We start from the raw sequence: 15346 nt of genomic DNA on the forward strand, positions 1-15346 counted from the left end.
GACAGCTGTTTCGATTATACCTTTTAAATTTCTTCAAAGCCTTTTCTCCCGGGAGTGGGAGTCGAACTTGCACTCCTACGATAGTTGAAATGGTTATAAACGCATTCAGCTACGTCATGCCTGTTGTAAAGTTTTTCCCAATTGCCTTCTTTTTGCATATTTTAATCTTTTACACATTGCATACTTCGTATACAATTATGTGTTAAAGCTATGCTTGGTACGGCGGTTTTCAAAGAAACTTTGTTTATTTAAATAAACAGAATACTATAGATTCCAAAAAACGACTGATATTTGGCGTTGTATTGAATATTGCTTTATATACTCAAATTATGGAAATGAGTTGCAGGGATATTATGCAGCTTGTAACTGAAAAATCTGGTTTTATTAACAAATTCCAACAAAAGTGACCGTACTAAATTCGCCTCCTTCTTACCTATACCTGTTCAGGCGCGTATTTATACCCAAAGTTGCTTCACTTTATTTGATGTAAAAAGTGACATCGCAGCTGGACGCAGGTAGACCTTATGAATTCAGGTAACTGAATGTTCAGAAAATACCTACTGTAAATTTCACGGAGACCTTTTTTGTCCTTTTTTTATTTTCCATCAAAGTTCGAAAAAGGTCCTAAAAATAGGCTTATCGAAAAACAGGAAGATCTGAATTAAATATCCTTTCGTTATATTACAAGAAAGCAGTATCAGGCCGTTTTATTTAGAGACAAAACAATTTTTAATACAACAAAAATGAACAAAAACCAAAAATTTTTCTAAGTGTTAAAAATTAATCCACTTTGAGCGGCTCTACCTCCTAAAATATAATTTTCTGTTTAATCAAGGTTATATATTCGTAATCTCTTGAAAATGCTCTATTAAACAACAACAACAACAAACCAACGTAATCTAGGAGAAGGCAAGTGAATAACCGAAAGCAAAATAAATTAGGTGTTGTATTTGGTTCGCACAACAACAATGATCTTAATGTTCCTGTTCGCAAATCTTGACTTCATTTATCTTCTTTCGCATCTTCTGTTACTAAGGATGATATTATTAAATACGTCTCTCAGAAAACTTACATTAGTGTGGAGGAGCTAATGTTTCAAACTTCTTAGAAAAGGTGAACACGAAAATACTGAGCGAAAGTTTTTCAATTTTAAACTTGGCGTACCAACAGATTATGTCGCTATGGCCCTTAATGAGTCACTATGGCCTAAACATGTCAGGATCAAGCCTTTTTTCCAAAAGCCATGGCTGGGAGCAGAGGAAACCTAGCTTGTAGAGATTTTACTAATTGGCAACGTCCTACGTCCTCTATCGCTTCTTCTGGTCTTAAGATCTACTTTCAAAATATTTCCGGTTTAAGAACTAAATCCCACATTGTTAACTCATTCAGCGCCCAAATGGACTATGATATTATTGTCATAGTCGAGACGTGGTTAAACTCTAATTTTTTCGATGGTGAATTCTTCGATTTAAACGCCTACGATGTCTTCCGTAAATACCGAGATCCTGCCAAGACTGGCTCTCGCTGAGGTGGAGGCGTTCTTATCGCTGTGAAACGCAAGTACCGTGCTTGCTTAATAACTCTATTAAATGACGAATCTTTGATTGACCAGCTATGTGTCTGCCTAAAAGGCTCTTCCAGATCCGGATCGCTCTATATCGTAGCTTCATACATTCCTCCTAGTAGTGATTTTGAACTTTATAAAATGCATGCTGACAATATCACATCGCTTATCGAAAACAATGTATTAGATGATAACTTATGTATTTTAGGTGATTTTAACTTGAGTAACGTCCGCTGGACTGATAGTGCTTGTAACTCTTGTCTCATGCCATCTAATGTAACAGCCTCTCACGAGACTTATCTTATAGATTGTATTTTAAGTGTTAATTTGAAGCAAATCAATTTATTTTTTAAGGAGCTAAGATCTCATATTTGTGACTGATAATATTAACTACGTTATTTCTGAGTGCATGTCGCCCATGAGTCAATGTGATAAACATCATAAGGCCATAACTCTAAGCGGTTATGAATACCTTCCGACTTTTCTAAATACTAATGATAAAATCATTTACAAATATGATACCTATGATTTTGTAAATCTCAATAGTTTATTATTGGATGTTAACTGGACTCCTCTAATAGCAAACTCAAGTATCGATGAGTGCTTTTCCAGCTTCAAAGCATTTATGCATGAGTTCTGTATGAATAATAAATCCATTAAAAAGAAGCGACCACATAGTATTCCGTGGTACACAAAAGAATTAAAAAAAGCTTAAAAACCTAAGAAACAAATTTCACAAACGTTTTCTGCTCACTAATAATATATATTTTTATTATAAATATAAAAACTTTGCTGTCGAGTTCAATCGCCTAAATAAATATCTGTACAATAAATTCATTCGTAGCGCCGAGTAGAGTATTAAAAGTAATCCGAAATATTTTTGGACGTTTATCAAATCAAAAAGATCACGTTCTTTTATTCCAAAGTTAGTGTTTCTTGATGATCAGTTCGCTGATGGGCCCAATGATGTAGCTAATCTGTTTGCTAACTTTTTTAAGTCTAATTTTACTACTGAAAATGATGTCCCCTCATCAAGCTTTTCTTCAAATTTCTCACACCTTAATTTTAGGTCTCTTACCCTATCTTCAGAAGACATTGCCAAAGGGTTTGCCACACTTAAGCCGTCTTCTCAAACCGATGTTGATGGCCTGTCGGCACTCCTTTTAAAAAAATGCCCTGCTCTAATTGCACCATTGAAAATTATTTTCAATAAATCTCTTGCTTCAGGAACCTTCATTAATGATTGGAAATTTGCTCAAATAATCCCAATCTTAAAATCAGGTAAGAAAAACGATGTTCGCAATTATAGACCTATCACAAAACTCTCTACCATTTCAAAGCTTTTTGAGTGCATTATAAAAGACAAACTGTATTTTGCAACCAAATCTCTTAATTGCCAAAATCAACATGGGTTTGTGTCTGGGCGATCCACAGCCACGAATGTAGCTGTATTTGAAGATTACTGTCATACTGCTTTCTCAGCTGGATTCCAGGTTGATTGCGTATATACAGACTTCTCGAAGGCCTTTGACAAAGTTTGTCACAGAGTACTACTTGGAAAGCTTGCTCATATGGGTTTCCATTCCTGCTTTTTGAAATGGATACAATCATACCTCTCTAATAGACGCTGTGTTGTTACTATCGATGGTGTTTCGTCAGAACCTTTCATTGCTTCATCCAGTGTCCCGCAAGGAGGCGTTCTAGGCCCTCTACTATTTGTTCTTTTCATCAACGACATAAGTAGTTGCTTTTTATTTGCAAATTATTTACTGTATGCAGATGATCTCAAAATTTTCGCGGTAGTCAGGGATACTTCAGATGAAGCTAAGTTTCAACGTGATATTGACGCTGTTCATTCGTGGTGTCTACGTTATAGACTCCCTTTAAATATTAAAAAATGCTTTAAGATAACGTTTGCTAAAATTTTGAATGTTCGTATTACGAACTATAGCATTTCGAACACTTTCCTGCGCAATGTTACTGAAGTAACAGATCTTGGGGTTATCTTTGACCCGAAGTTGAACTTTAATAATCATGTTGACTTCACCATTGCAAAGTCCTACACAGTACTTGGTTTTATCCGTCGGAATTCCACTAGGTTTTCTTACCCTTACACTCTAAAAATGTTATATATAACATTTGTACGCTCTCGTCTTGAGTACGCAGTTTTCATATGGAGGGCCTATAGCCAAGTTTCTATTAAAAGAATAGAACGTATTCAGAAGGTGTTTCTTAAATTCGCTCTAAGAACCTTAAAATTCGACGATCCTGTCCCTTCGTATGCTTCGTGTCTCATGCTTATTGACCTACAATCTTTGGATAGTCGTAGGTCTCTGTTGTCGATGACTTTTATATTCAATATTATTCTAGGGATCCTTGATTGCCCTTTGCTCATGGAAAGGATTACTTTTAATGTTCCTAGGCGTAACCTCCGAGTCACTTACCCTTTTTACTGCAAAAAGGTTAAAACTAATTTCGCCAGCAATGCTCCTCTTGAAAGATCTATGCGAGAATTTAATATTTTGTCTCAAACAATCGTCATTGATTTTTCAATGACCACTGAAGCTTTCGTAAATCTTTTTCGCTCGTTATCTATAAATCTTTAAACTTGTTTTAAATGCTTAGCATATTAACTTCTTAAGTTTAGCATGTAACATACTTGTATTTTTATATAAAAATGTATGTACTTGTTGTTAGTAGTCTGTAAGAAACTTTGTTTCATTGACGGTATTACAATAAATATAAATACATGTATTAGGTTTATCGAACGCTTTCATGAAATTTTTGATTTTTGCCAGCTTTTCGGGCAGAGGCGCCATATTGCGCGGTTGCGTGAGCTTCAATTGCACATTTCATTTCAGATAAATTACTTTTCTACATAACACGTGGCACTTCTCTACATAACACGTGGCACTGCCCGTTTAAAAAAAAATATCTCCCCATTTCCTCTTACAATAAAACTTGATAAGTGAAATATCATTGATTCAAAACTATTTTTTGCTAAGTTATAGCTTATTATTCTAGTCTACGACCCTTTTAAACTTGTTTTATATCTAAGTTGTCATGGTCTTTAACCGATCCCGTCCATTTTTCCTAGAAATATTTTCTACTATAGGGGAAATTTGTGTACCCAATTTTATTACGATCCGTTAATTTTTCTTCGAGTTATGGCTCCCGAAACATAGAAAATTGCATTTCAAAAATTTTAGTATTTTCCAATTTAATGTTATAATTCAATTTAAAAAGTAAACTTCTATTGATACAAAGCTCTTTTTCGCTAAGATGTAGCTTATTATTTTCGTATACGACCCTTTTAAAAATCTTTTATATAAAAGTGGGCGTGGTCCTTAACCGATTTCGTTAATTTTTTTTCAAAGCATTCCTTATAGTAAAGGCAACCTCTCTGCCGAATTTTGTTACGATAGGTTTAACGATTTTTCATCTATGATTAATAATATTTGTAAAATTGATTTTATCACAAGTGGGCGGTGCCATGCCCATTTTAAAAAATGTTTTCAAGTTTTTATCAAGAGTCTCAATATCAGTCCACACGTCAAATTTCAACATTCCAGGTGTATTATTTACTAAATAATCCGGTTTTTTTCCAAAATTTTATATATATAAAAAGTGGGCGTGATTATCATCCGATTTCGCTCTTTTTCAATACCAATCTATTCTGGGTCCAGATAAGCTCGTGTACCAAATTCGGTGGAAATATCTCAATATTTACTCAAGTTATCGTGTTAACGGACAGACGGACAGACGGACGGAAGGACATGGTTCAATCAAATTTTTTTTCGACCCTGATGATTTTGATATATGGAAGTCTATATCTATCTCCATTCCTTTACACCTGTACAACCAACCGTTATCCAATCAAAGTTAATATACTCTGTGTGCAAAGCACGCTGAGTATAATAACGTAACATTTCTAAAGGCCCCATTACTGATACTTAGCATAGACTTGACTTGGCTTGAGAACTGTCACTTACAGTTCTGTTAAATGAACTTTGCATGTTAGTGATTATCCAAAACTTAGCAACACTTAACTTTATTTACAAGTCTGTTGAATTTTGATTTTCTATGTAAGTTCTAAGTGACGTTTACATTTTGAGATGCCATTTGTTTGTTTCCATTTCATTTTGACATTTTGTCATACAAATTGACATTTATTGATTATGATGCCAGATTGTATGCGCTAAGTGTAGTATAATCAAGGCTAAGTTGCCAAGTTGACGCCAAGTCAAGTCAAGTCTATGCTAAGTATCAGTAATGGTGCCTTGAATCTACTCGGCCACTCCAAAACTTTCGACTCTGTAGATCACACACTTTTATGCATAAAACTCAATAAATTTTATAGTTTCTCTTCATCGTCACTGGGCGTAGTTCAAACTTACGTTTTCGGTCGTTCAAAAGCCGTAAGTATGGGAGACTCAACATCGAAACTTTCAAATGTTGACCTTTTTCGCGAGATAAAGTTGAATAACACTGCAATAAAATATGTAGACACTGTAAAAAATCTGGATGTGATATTAAATACAACGCTGACATGGAACAACCAAATATTCACTAATGTAGGCCACGTGTATGAAATGCTGTGATCCCTATGGAGTGTCCAGCAATTCACACCACCTCAAATTCGCCTACTTCTAGCTAAAGCGTATCTTATACCGACATTGCTATATGGCTGTGAACTATATACCGGTTGTGATAGCATGGGTAGGAGGAAACTTACTATCCTATACAACAACGTGGCTAGGTATGTTTACAGCAGGCATCGGCAAATTGGAAATGCAGATATATTGCTGAGAGCGCGATAATCGCGCACATCACTTGATGCATCGATTTCCGTAGTTCATTCGCTTATTAGCAAGCAACAAGACAAGATCGTTTGTTATTATATTTTTAATTCGCACAATGGCAATCAAAAGGTTTATACAATTAAATACATTGTATTTGCGCAAAAGGGTTGGTGAACATTAAATATTTTTCGCTTGTGGGCATTGAAAAAAACTAACAAACGATCTTTGCTTGTTGGTTGCTAATAACATTTGTCAATATTGCGAGCGACGAACACAATCGATGTTACTGCGCCAAATTCTCAGCGACAACTAAACTAAAGAGAATTTGAATATGTGTGAATTGAGTGTGCACAATTGTGCCACTATTTGCCGATGTCTGATTTAAGCTGCAGACATTGGTGCTTTATCGGTAACCGTATCGATAACCTTATAACAGCTGATTCGACCAACCTTATGGGAATCAATGTAATCGATTATTGGTGCCGCTAAGGTCGTAACCGTATCGTAGCCAACCAATTGGTTTTTGGTTTACCGTCGTAACGATAAACAGCTGATTAGGGATACGACTACAGCGATACGACATACGACACCAATAACTCCCGCTTTACAGCGTTAAACATTATGACCGCATTTCAACTTTTGCTCTAAAAATATTTTCCATCACATTTGAAAATCTCTTAAACTCAGATGCTTAACATTACTAAATAAAGTCATAGTTACACATGAGCTGCGGTGGGCACCACTACATATACATGATTACCAAATTGAGGATGTGTTAGTATACACGAACGCGTGGCGAGCACGACTGCAGAATCAAATATTTATTTAGTTCATTGTTTACTATATAGTTTGGCAGCTTAAATAGAGGTTATGTTGCGAATAGAGTGGAAGGCACTCGAATTCAGTGAAAGAGGACACTCGAATGGAGTGGAATGAAGAACAGTAGGAAGAGCAGAGTTGCATTAGATTAATATACCTTCAATCATTGTGTCAATATTAAAGATAAATTTAGAAAAAATAATTAAATACTTGAGTATAAGCAAAATTTTCCTTCAATTACTGCATCTAAGGTGTCCTAGATGCTATATATTCCAAAATTATAACATTTTATGTCTGTTTAAAAATTTAACTTGAATTTCCCTAAAGATTTCCGTAATATGGCCATTAGTGATGCTTGTGTCCGTGCTAATTTTGAGCGATCAGCTGTTAGTTGCACTACTTGGTAAAGTTTACAATGATTTAGTTCGATTTCAGCGCTTGTACTGTAAGCACATATCACACGCACCCTTGGTACAGTGTTTGGTCGTACAATACGGATGTGTGTACAGACTCATGAATGCAAAATGCTTCAGGTTGAATGGGAAGTAGAGTTCTCTTGCTTTAAATAGTGCCAGCATGCCACAATGCTTAATTTGCGGAAATATTATAAATTTAATTTGCAAGCAAAGCTTAAGTCGACATTTCATTTCGCTGCATAGGAGCGGAGATAATCTGACCCCCGAGGAAAAAGTGATAATGTAAAAGCAAAGCTTAAGTCGACATCTCATTACATTTCATTTCATTTCAAGGGATGGCTGCATCGAACAGGTTGTTATGGGCTAGATCCCAAAACCAGACGTCCACGTAACTTCTATAAATCTTTTTTGGCTCCTTGCTGTTCACGCCCTAGGGTGTCCCGTAGTCTACGCCTTAGCGCCCCTACTACACTCCAGCAGCCCCGCTGCCCTGCAAGCCACATCAAGTACACGCTGTTGCTCGCGCCCCACGGCGCCACCAACTCACACGGCTGCTCGCACTCATACCTACAATCTCCGTAGTAGAGTCGGGAGCAATGCCGAGTATCAGCCCCCGCCCCCTCCCCTCTTTTCCGGCAGCAATTGTCTAGGTCAGGGAAACAGACTCTTAGTCCCTACATCCGTTTGCACCGTCTGCCAGCACAGAATATATATGTTTGCGACATCCGCCCAGTGCAGCTCCTGCCATGGACGGTGCCACGTACCTAGATGTTCTGGTCTCCGCGACGGCAACCCCCCGACGGGTTTCATTGCGCCATGTTGCCAGGCCGCATACCCAAATACACCGGGTACCCCAATGCTTACCCAAGGACGTCCAGTCCCCGGGCCACAACAGCAGATGCGTCCTAGCCTTCCACAACCCAGGCGTAGTCACCCGTCACTTACTCCCAGAGTGACGACATCTCCCCCATGCACTTCAGAATTCTGCAGTTAAACTGTAATGGATTAACTGGGAAGATCACGGAGATAGTCAATTTCATGAAGCGGCACAACATCCGCATTGCTGCGATTCAAGAGACTAAACTCACAGCAAGATCTGCTCTGCAGGCTTGTTCTGGGTATAATGTCCACAGAAAAGATCGCGAGAGCGGAAATGGAGGCGGCCTCGCATTTATTATGCACTACTCTGTGTAACATCATATATTTCATCCCGACATGGGCCTCAGGGACAGTGTCTTTGAACGTCAAGGCTTATCTGTCCGGTCAGGCAATGCACACGTAGAAATCATCAACATCTACATCCCTCCTGCCACCTGCTACCCCACTGGATACCGCCCTAACTGGATACCGCCCTAATATCAGCGCCTAACTCACTGGCAACAATCGCATTATCTTAGGCGATTTCAATGCCCATCACGATCTATGGCATTCAAACTTGCGGCCGGAAGGTAGAGGTGAGATGTTGGCGGATCAAATAGAAGAAACGATTTCTGCACAATAAACGGAGACGCCCCACACTTATGGCAGGAATCTGTCACAGTTCGCCGGATATATCAATCGTGAGCGCAGAACTCGTAAACTGTGCCAACTGGCAGCCGATGGTTACATTGGCATCCGACCACCTGCCTATACTTATTTCGCTCGAGTGTACCGCCGACTTCATCGTCACAGAAAAAAGCATTTTCATAAAGTTTAAAAGAGGAAAGTGGGACGAAGACAAATCCTTTACAGACAACCGCTTTGCTTCCCTCCCTATCCCGACTGATGCCCGCCAAGGTGAGCGTGCTTTCTGCAAGGTTATTGGATCCGCCTCGGCTCGCTTCATTCCCGCCGGTAGTGTTATGTTTGCCAATTTTAAATACACGAGTTGATTTCTATAACATAACTTTATTAAATATAATTTATATACAAAAACGTGGAGGGTAAAGTGCTATACGTATCTTTTTCTTTCGGCGGTTAAATCGAGAAGAAGCAAAAAGAGGTTGTCCGCTTTTTTAGCTGTCATTGACAGTTCTTACTGTTAGTGTTGTAAAGTATTAAAATACATGTTAATTTGTTTAGATACATATCACACCTCTTCCTTTAATTTACAATATTAAGTTTTATGTGGATCTAAAATCTGGAGCCGTGAAACGGTTCACCTGTTTTCGGGAACGGCTGCTTTTGCGAATTGGCATACCTGCGGTTGGCGTTGTTGGCTGCTCGACTAATGAGCTAGGAATAGTTTGCGGTGATAAGTTCTGCGAATTCCTTGACTGAGAAACTGGCTGTTCTTTACTGGCTGAACTATTTTCGGTGTCTTCCAAATTCCTTTCTGAGCTAGCTTGGTGTTGGTTGTCGGATAACCCTAATTCAGGTGTATTTACCAACGGCGGAGGTAAGTTGGAACCGGATGCCTGATCAGAATCCGTTTTCGATCTTGGTTTGAGTTGGTTAATATGACGCTTGATTTTGCCTGTTTTGGTGTTTACCATAAACATCATTCTACCTATCGGATGAATTATGGTGCCTTTGATCCATTTGCCCCCTTTTGCATAATTTCTGGCATATACTAGTTGATTTGGCTCAAATCTGTGTGCGTTGGTGCTTGCACGTTTTTTCTGAGCTGATGTCTCAAATAATTGAGTTAACATTGTTCTAACCGATCTGCCATGCAGGAGTTCTGCAGGCGTTTTCCCTTTAGCATTTGGGGTAAAACGATAAGTTGCCAGATATTTTACTACGGCGGTTTTGATTGTTAGGCCGGTATTTATATTTTTTCGGACAGCTGCTTTAAAGCTTTGCACAAAACGTTCAGCAAGCCCATTGGACGCAGGGTGAAATGGCGCTGTCGTTATGTGAGTGACACCATGTTCTTTGCAAAATTGTTCAAAGCTGTCGGACGTCAGCTGTGGTCCATTGTCGCTAACAATAGTCACCGGGAAACCTTCAATAGCAAAAATAGCTGTTAGTGCAAGTATGGTATTATCCGTTGTAGTCGACGGTAATTGTGTTACATATGGAAATTGCGAATAAGCATCTACACAGATAAGCCACATTGAATTAAATATTGGGCCGGCGAAATCAATGTGGACTCTTTCCCAAGGACCTTTTGCTTCTGGCCAGCTGAGATATTCGCGTGCAGGCGCCGGACTAGCCATTTTGCAGATGTCGCATTCACGTGCTACCTTTGCAATGTCATCGTCTATTTTTGGCCACCAGACGTGATGTCGAGCCAGTTGTTTCATTCTGACGATTCCCCAGTGCCCCTCGTGTAACAATTGCAAAATTTTTGATTTTAAAGTTTTTGGAATGATAATTCGATTTACCTCACTGTTTAAGCACAACAAATTTTTGTAGATGGTTAACGAAAACCTACGCTGAAAGTATGGTTGGATGTCCGTATCCCCCGGAGATAACTTTTCAGGCCAGCCCTTTTCGACAAAGTTACGGACTTTTGTAAGGGTACCATCTTGAATTGTATGCTTTCCAATAACATCTGCATCGATTGGTGTTTTAATTTCTGAAATATTATGGCAAGCTTCACTTAAGTCGAATTGTTCATCGGTACTCACGGGTAACCGAGAAAGTGCGTCGGCATTACCATGTGCATGTGTGTTGCGGTATTTGATGCTGAACTTGTATGCCATTAAAATTAAAGCCCAACGTTGTAAACGGTGCGACGTCATTTGTGGCAGACTTTTACTTGGATTGAAAATATGTACAAGTGGCTTATGGTCAGTAATGAGGACAAACTTCCGACCATAAAAGTATTGGTGAAACTTTTGAATACCATACACAATGGCGAGACCCTCCTTCTCAATTTGACTGTATTTAAGTTGGTGCTTATCCAACGTTTTCGACGCGAAAGCAATCGGACGTTCGCTTCCATCCGGATTGATGTGCGATAAGACAACGCCAATTCCAAAAGACGATGCATCCGCGGCAAGGCTTAGTGGTAACTTCAAGGCAGTAAAAGACTCTTGCTGTGTAGTACCCCACACAAATTTCACATTTTTACGACGTAGCATGTTGAGTGGCGCTGCTAGCTGGGAAAAATTCGGTATGAAGTTGCAATAGTAGTTTATTTTACCTACAAAAGCTTCTAATTGCGCCAAGTTACTAGACGATTTCAGCAATTTAATAGCTTGTACCCCTGAGTCATCTGGGAGTATTCCCTTTACGCTAATTTTTCTACCCAAATACTCTATTTCTTCCTTCAAAAAGAAACATTTCTGCTTTTTGCATTTTATGCCATTGTCTTTTAATACCTTCATGACTTGCTCTAGGCGACCTATGTGTTCTTCAATTGACGGTGCGGTTATAATTATATCGTCTAAATAATTACCACATCCTTCTATGCCATGGAGGAGTTGTTCCAGATAGCGCTGAAAAATTGCGGGCGCACTGGCGATGCCATATGGCAGTCGTTGGTACTGAAAGAGGCCTAAAGGAGTGTTCACTACCATAATTTGCTTTGACTCTTCATCTATTTCCATCTGTAAATAGGCATCTTTCAGATCTATTTTGGAAAAATGAGTGCCCCGACGAATGGTGTGTAACAACCCTTCGCGTTTTGGCAAGGGGTATTGTTCAATTTCTAATTGCGAATTAACCGCAATTTTAAAATCGCCACAGATTCTCACTGAGCCATCAGGCTTTGGTGCTAATACAATTGGTGACGCCCAATTGCTAAATTTGATGGGTTTCCAAATACCTGCTTTGATAAGTCTATCAGCTTCTTCACGAAACTTTGTTACCTGTGCGAATGGTACTGGCCTGCTTTTAAAAAATTTGGGCGTAGCTGCAGCTTTCGTTTGAATCGTTGCTTTAAAGTTTTGTATCGAACCTGAGGTAGTATTGTCAAAAATATCGTGGTATTTCTTACACAATTCGTTGATTTGTTGTGAATAAGCTTCCATTTCGGAAACGTTGGCTATTTCGGTAATCTCAAAACCAAATTCTCTGAAAAGGTCTAAACCAAAAAGATTGTAAGTGTTCGGCCGGTGTGCGTCTAATCCTGGAGAGGTGGGCGCACCGGGTCGATCTCAGTGGGAAGAGAAGATTCACTCAAACGAGACAAATAAGAAGCACAGGAGGATTTTCCTCGTTATAATAATGCACTTTATTGGGTAGAGATAAAATAAATTGAATACAAGATTACCTGACTGTACAGTTGTAGGAAGCGGCGGAGATCCTTGGCGACAGATGTTAGCTGGTTGGCTGTTGAAATCAAAGAGGCCGGTTGTATAGCAAGCTACAACCGTTGACCCGCAAAATCCTCCGTTTTGGAGGGGAAAGGCACCCACACATCAACCCCGACATGCATATGCATAAGTGCTGACAAAAAACACACATACACGTACATGTACATGCATGCACATGCATGTGGCGGTGATGGTGTGGGTGGTTACAACTTAATTCGAGTATCGAGTATCGATTCGCAGGGTTGCATTGGGAGGATCGCAGACAGATGCGGAAAAAGTTAGGCATCCTGCCTAAACATGCCGGCCCCCTTGCGATACGCAACATCGTTTTCCGCCAATGACCTCTGCTGAAACGAGAAAAATGAATATAAGACTTACACACTAAACTTAATCTAAATGAGGAGTTCGTCTGACGACGCAAAATGGCCAGGAATCCTTTCCGACTTGCTTCGCATGCCACCATAGCTAAGATGAAAAAATTAGCGGTTATGAACAGTGATAAGTGCATATTTCTTGCCATTGAATTATACATAAATATAGAAATTCAGAATGTAGTATGTGTATAGTCGATGGCCAGTAAGGCTGGACGAAGAGGCCGAGGTCTCCGTTCCAGAGTGGCACCATTTTTTTTATTCTTTGTTTTTTGTCGTTCCGGATGGAGAGGCCGAGGTCTCCATTCCAGATTTGCGGTTTTTTTGTTGGTTGGACGAAGAGGCAGAGGTCTCCGTTCCAGACTCGAGGGTTTTGAGGTTTTTCTGGGCTGGACGAAGAGGCCGAGGTCTCCGTTCCAGCGTATAACGTGTCGTGTCGCTCTCAGATCGACTGTGGAATTTTATGGATGTGCCAGGGCGAGTGGCCGTGAGGTTGGTTGGGTGATGCGCGTTTTCGCTGCAGCGCATATATTTCGTCAGTTGTGTATTATATTATTACCCTACAAAACACTTGGTCACAAAACTTACCCACGCCCATGCAAATGTGACTACGAATATAACCTATCACCGTAAAATGATTAGTCAAATGACGTGGAGTGACGAGAGCGTTTTTGCAAAGTAGTTAGTGCTGTGATTTCGAGCAGCTTATGCATTTCAACAAAACCAGCAAGATTGCGGTGTGTGGGAGGTTGGAACGGACGTGATTCCAAGCCACCCGCGCAAAATTACTTGTTTTCGTGATACGCGTGGTGTTTTATTAACAAACGTACGTTAAAATATATGAATAAACCGAGTTTAAACCGAAGCGTAGAGGCTGACGAAGGTATGTATTTAATTTTGTGCGCAAGCTCATGAAGAACAGCGCAAATCGTAATTAAATTGGAAAGTGTACCAACTGCCGGTGCTTGCATGCAGATTGGCGATGCGTTCTCAGCGACGCGTTCTATCTGCCCGTACCATTATGCGAATGTACCATGCAACTCTGTCGTGTATTTCTTGGTTAGCTGACAGCTGGTATGGTGAATTTGTGGTGTGCGAGTATATATATATACATATATGTATTTGCTTGCCCTTGAAAAAAAACTAGGTCACTGGGGAAGTGGCACACTAAGCCAGTAGAAACAGTTGACTTTTACCAATTTCGGGATTTTGTCGTGTAGGGATTCTTTTATTTCGGGACTCGGATTGTTTTTGTACCGAAGCCTTAATTATGACGGTTTGTGATGTTTGTTGTTGAAAACAACAAGTCCTGCCCCCCAGCCAGAAAAACAAGCCGTACCGACGGCAAAAAAAAATCAAAAAAACAACCCAAAAAAAATTTTTTTTTTTTTTGTGAATGGGAGCATAATTATTTTTAAATGAGGGTTTCGCCTTTATTTTTGTGCGTAAGTATTTTGTTGAGACTGCCCGAGGCATCTGTATTGGAAAAAAAACGATCCCGATGTTGTTTCTCTTGCGGATTTTCGGTACCATCGTGCGTCATTTGACGCAGCACTAAAGAAAAGAGGCAAATATATGTAAATACGTTGGGGTAAGTATAATAAGGGCCAGTGCACGGCCTTTTCCACTTAATTTACTTTTTGACCCGTTTTCGATTCTTAGCACTTCTACTATCTTTCACTACCAAAGCCTAAAATCTGCAAACATTGCAACATATTCGCATTGAAAACAATTGCTGCGATCATTTGGTAAACTTATTTAATTGCCGAGCCCACCCAAATAACACTTAGCGGTGACATTACCCAATTTTGAAAAAATTTGTGTACAACTTATGAGATTATGAGATAAATGTGGAAAATGAGTACGCCAATATTTTTCTACGCTATTTTCGCCAGATTCTGTGAATAAATTTGAGCGAAAAAATAAACGTTTTAAGTAAATGCAATTCCAAAAAGGTGAATATTATATGGGCATACGCTATTTATATACGAATTTACATGTATTTCTAGTCTTGTTTACATGTTTTTTTTTTTTTAAAGGGTTATTTCCGTGAAATGTGAATTTTTAGTTTTCATTAAATTATGAATTCTTTGGTACAAATGCGCTGTAGCTACTGTTTTGTTGGAAAAAATCTACCAACCACTTTTTTTTTTAAACAGTCCGCGCACTGATGCCAGTATACCAAAAA

General features: G+C 39.1%; 1 protein-coding gene across 23 annotated transcripts in view; it reads left to right on the forward strand.

The window, feature by feature from the left end:
• Positions 1-15346, forward strand: part of RyR (Ryanodine receptor) — a 1962175-nt gene that overhangs the window by 1758624 nt on the left and 188205 nt on the right. The gene's annotated exons all lie outside the window — the stretch shown is intronic.

Source organism: Eurosta solidaginis, chromosome 3 (assembly GCF_040869045.1).
Source record: "Eurosta solidaginis isolate ZX-2024a chromosome 3, ASM4086904v1, whole genome shotgun sequence".
In the NCBI taxonomy this organism is placed as follows: Eukaryota; Metazoa; Arthropoda; class Insecta; order Diptera; family Tephritidae; genus Eurosta; species Eurosta solidaginis.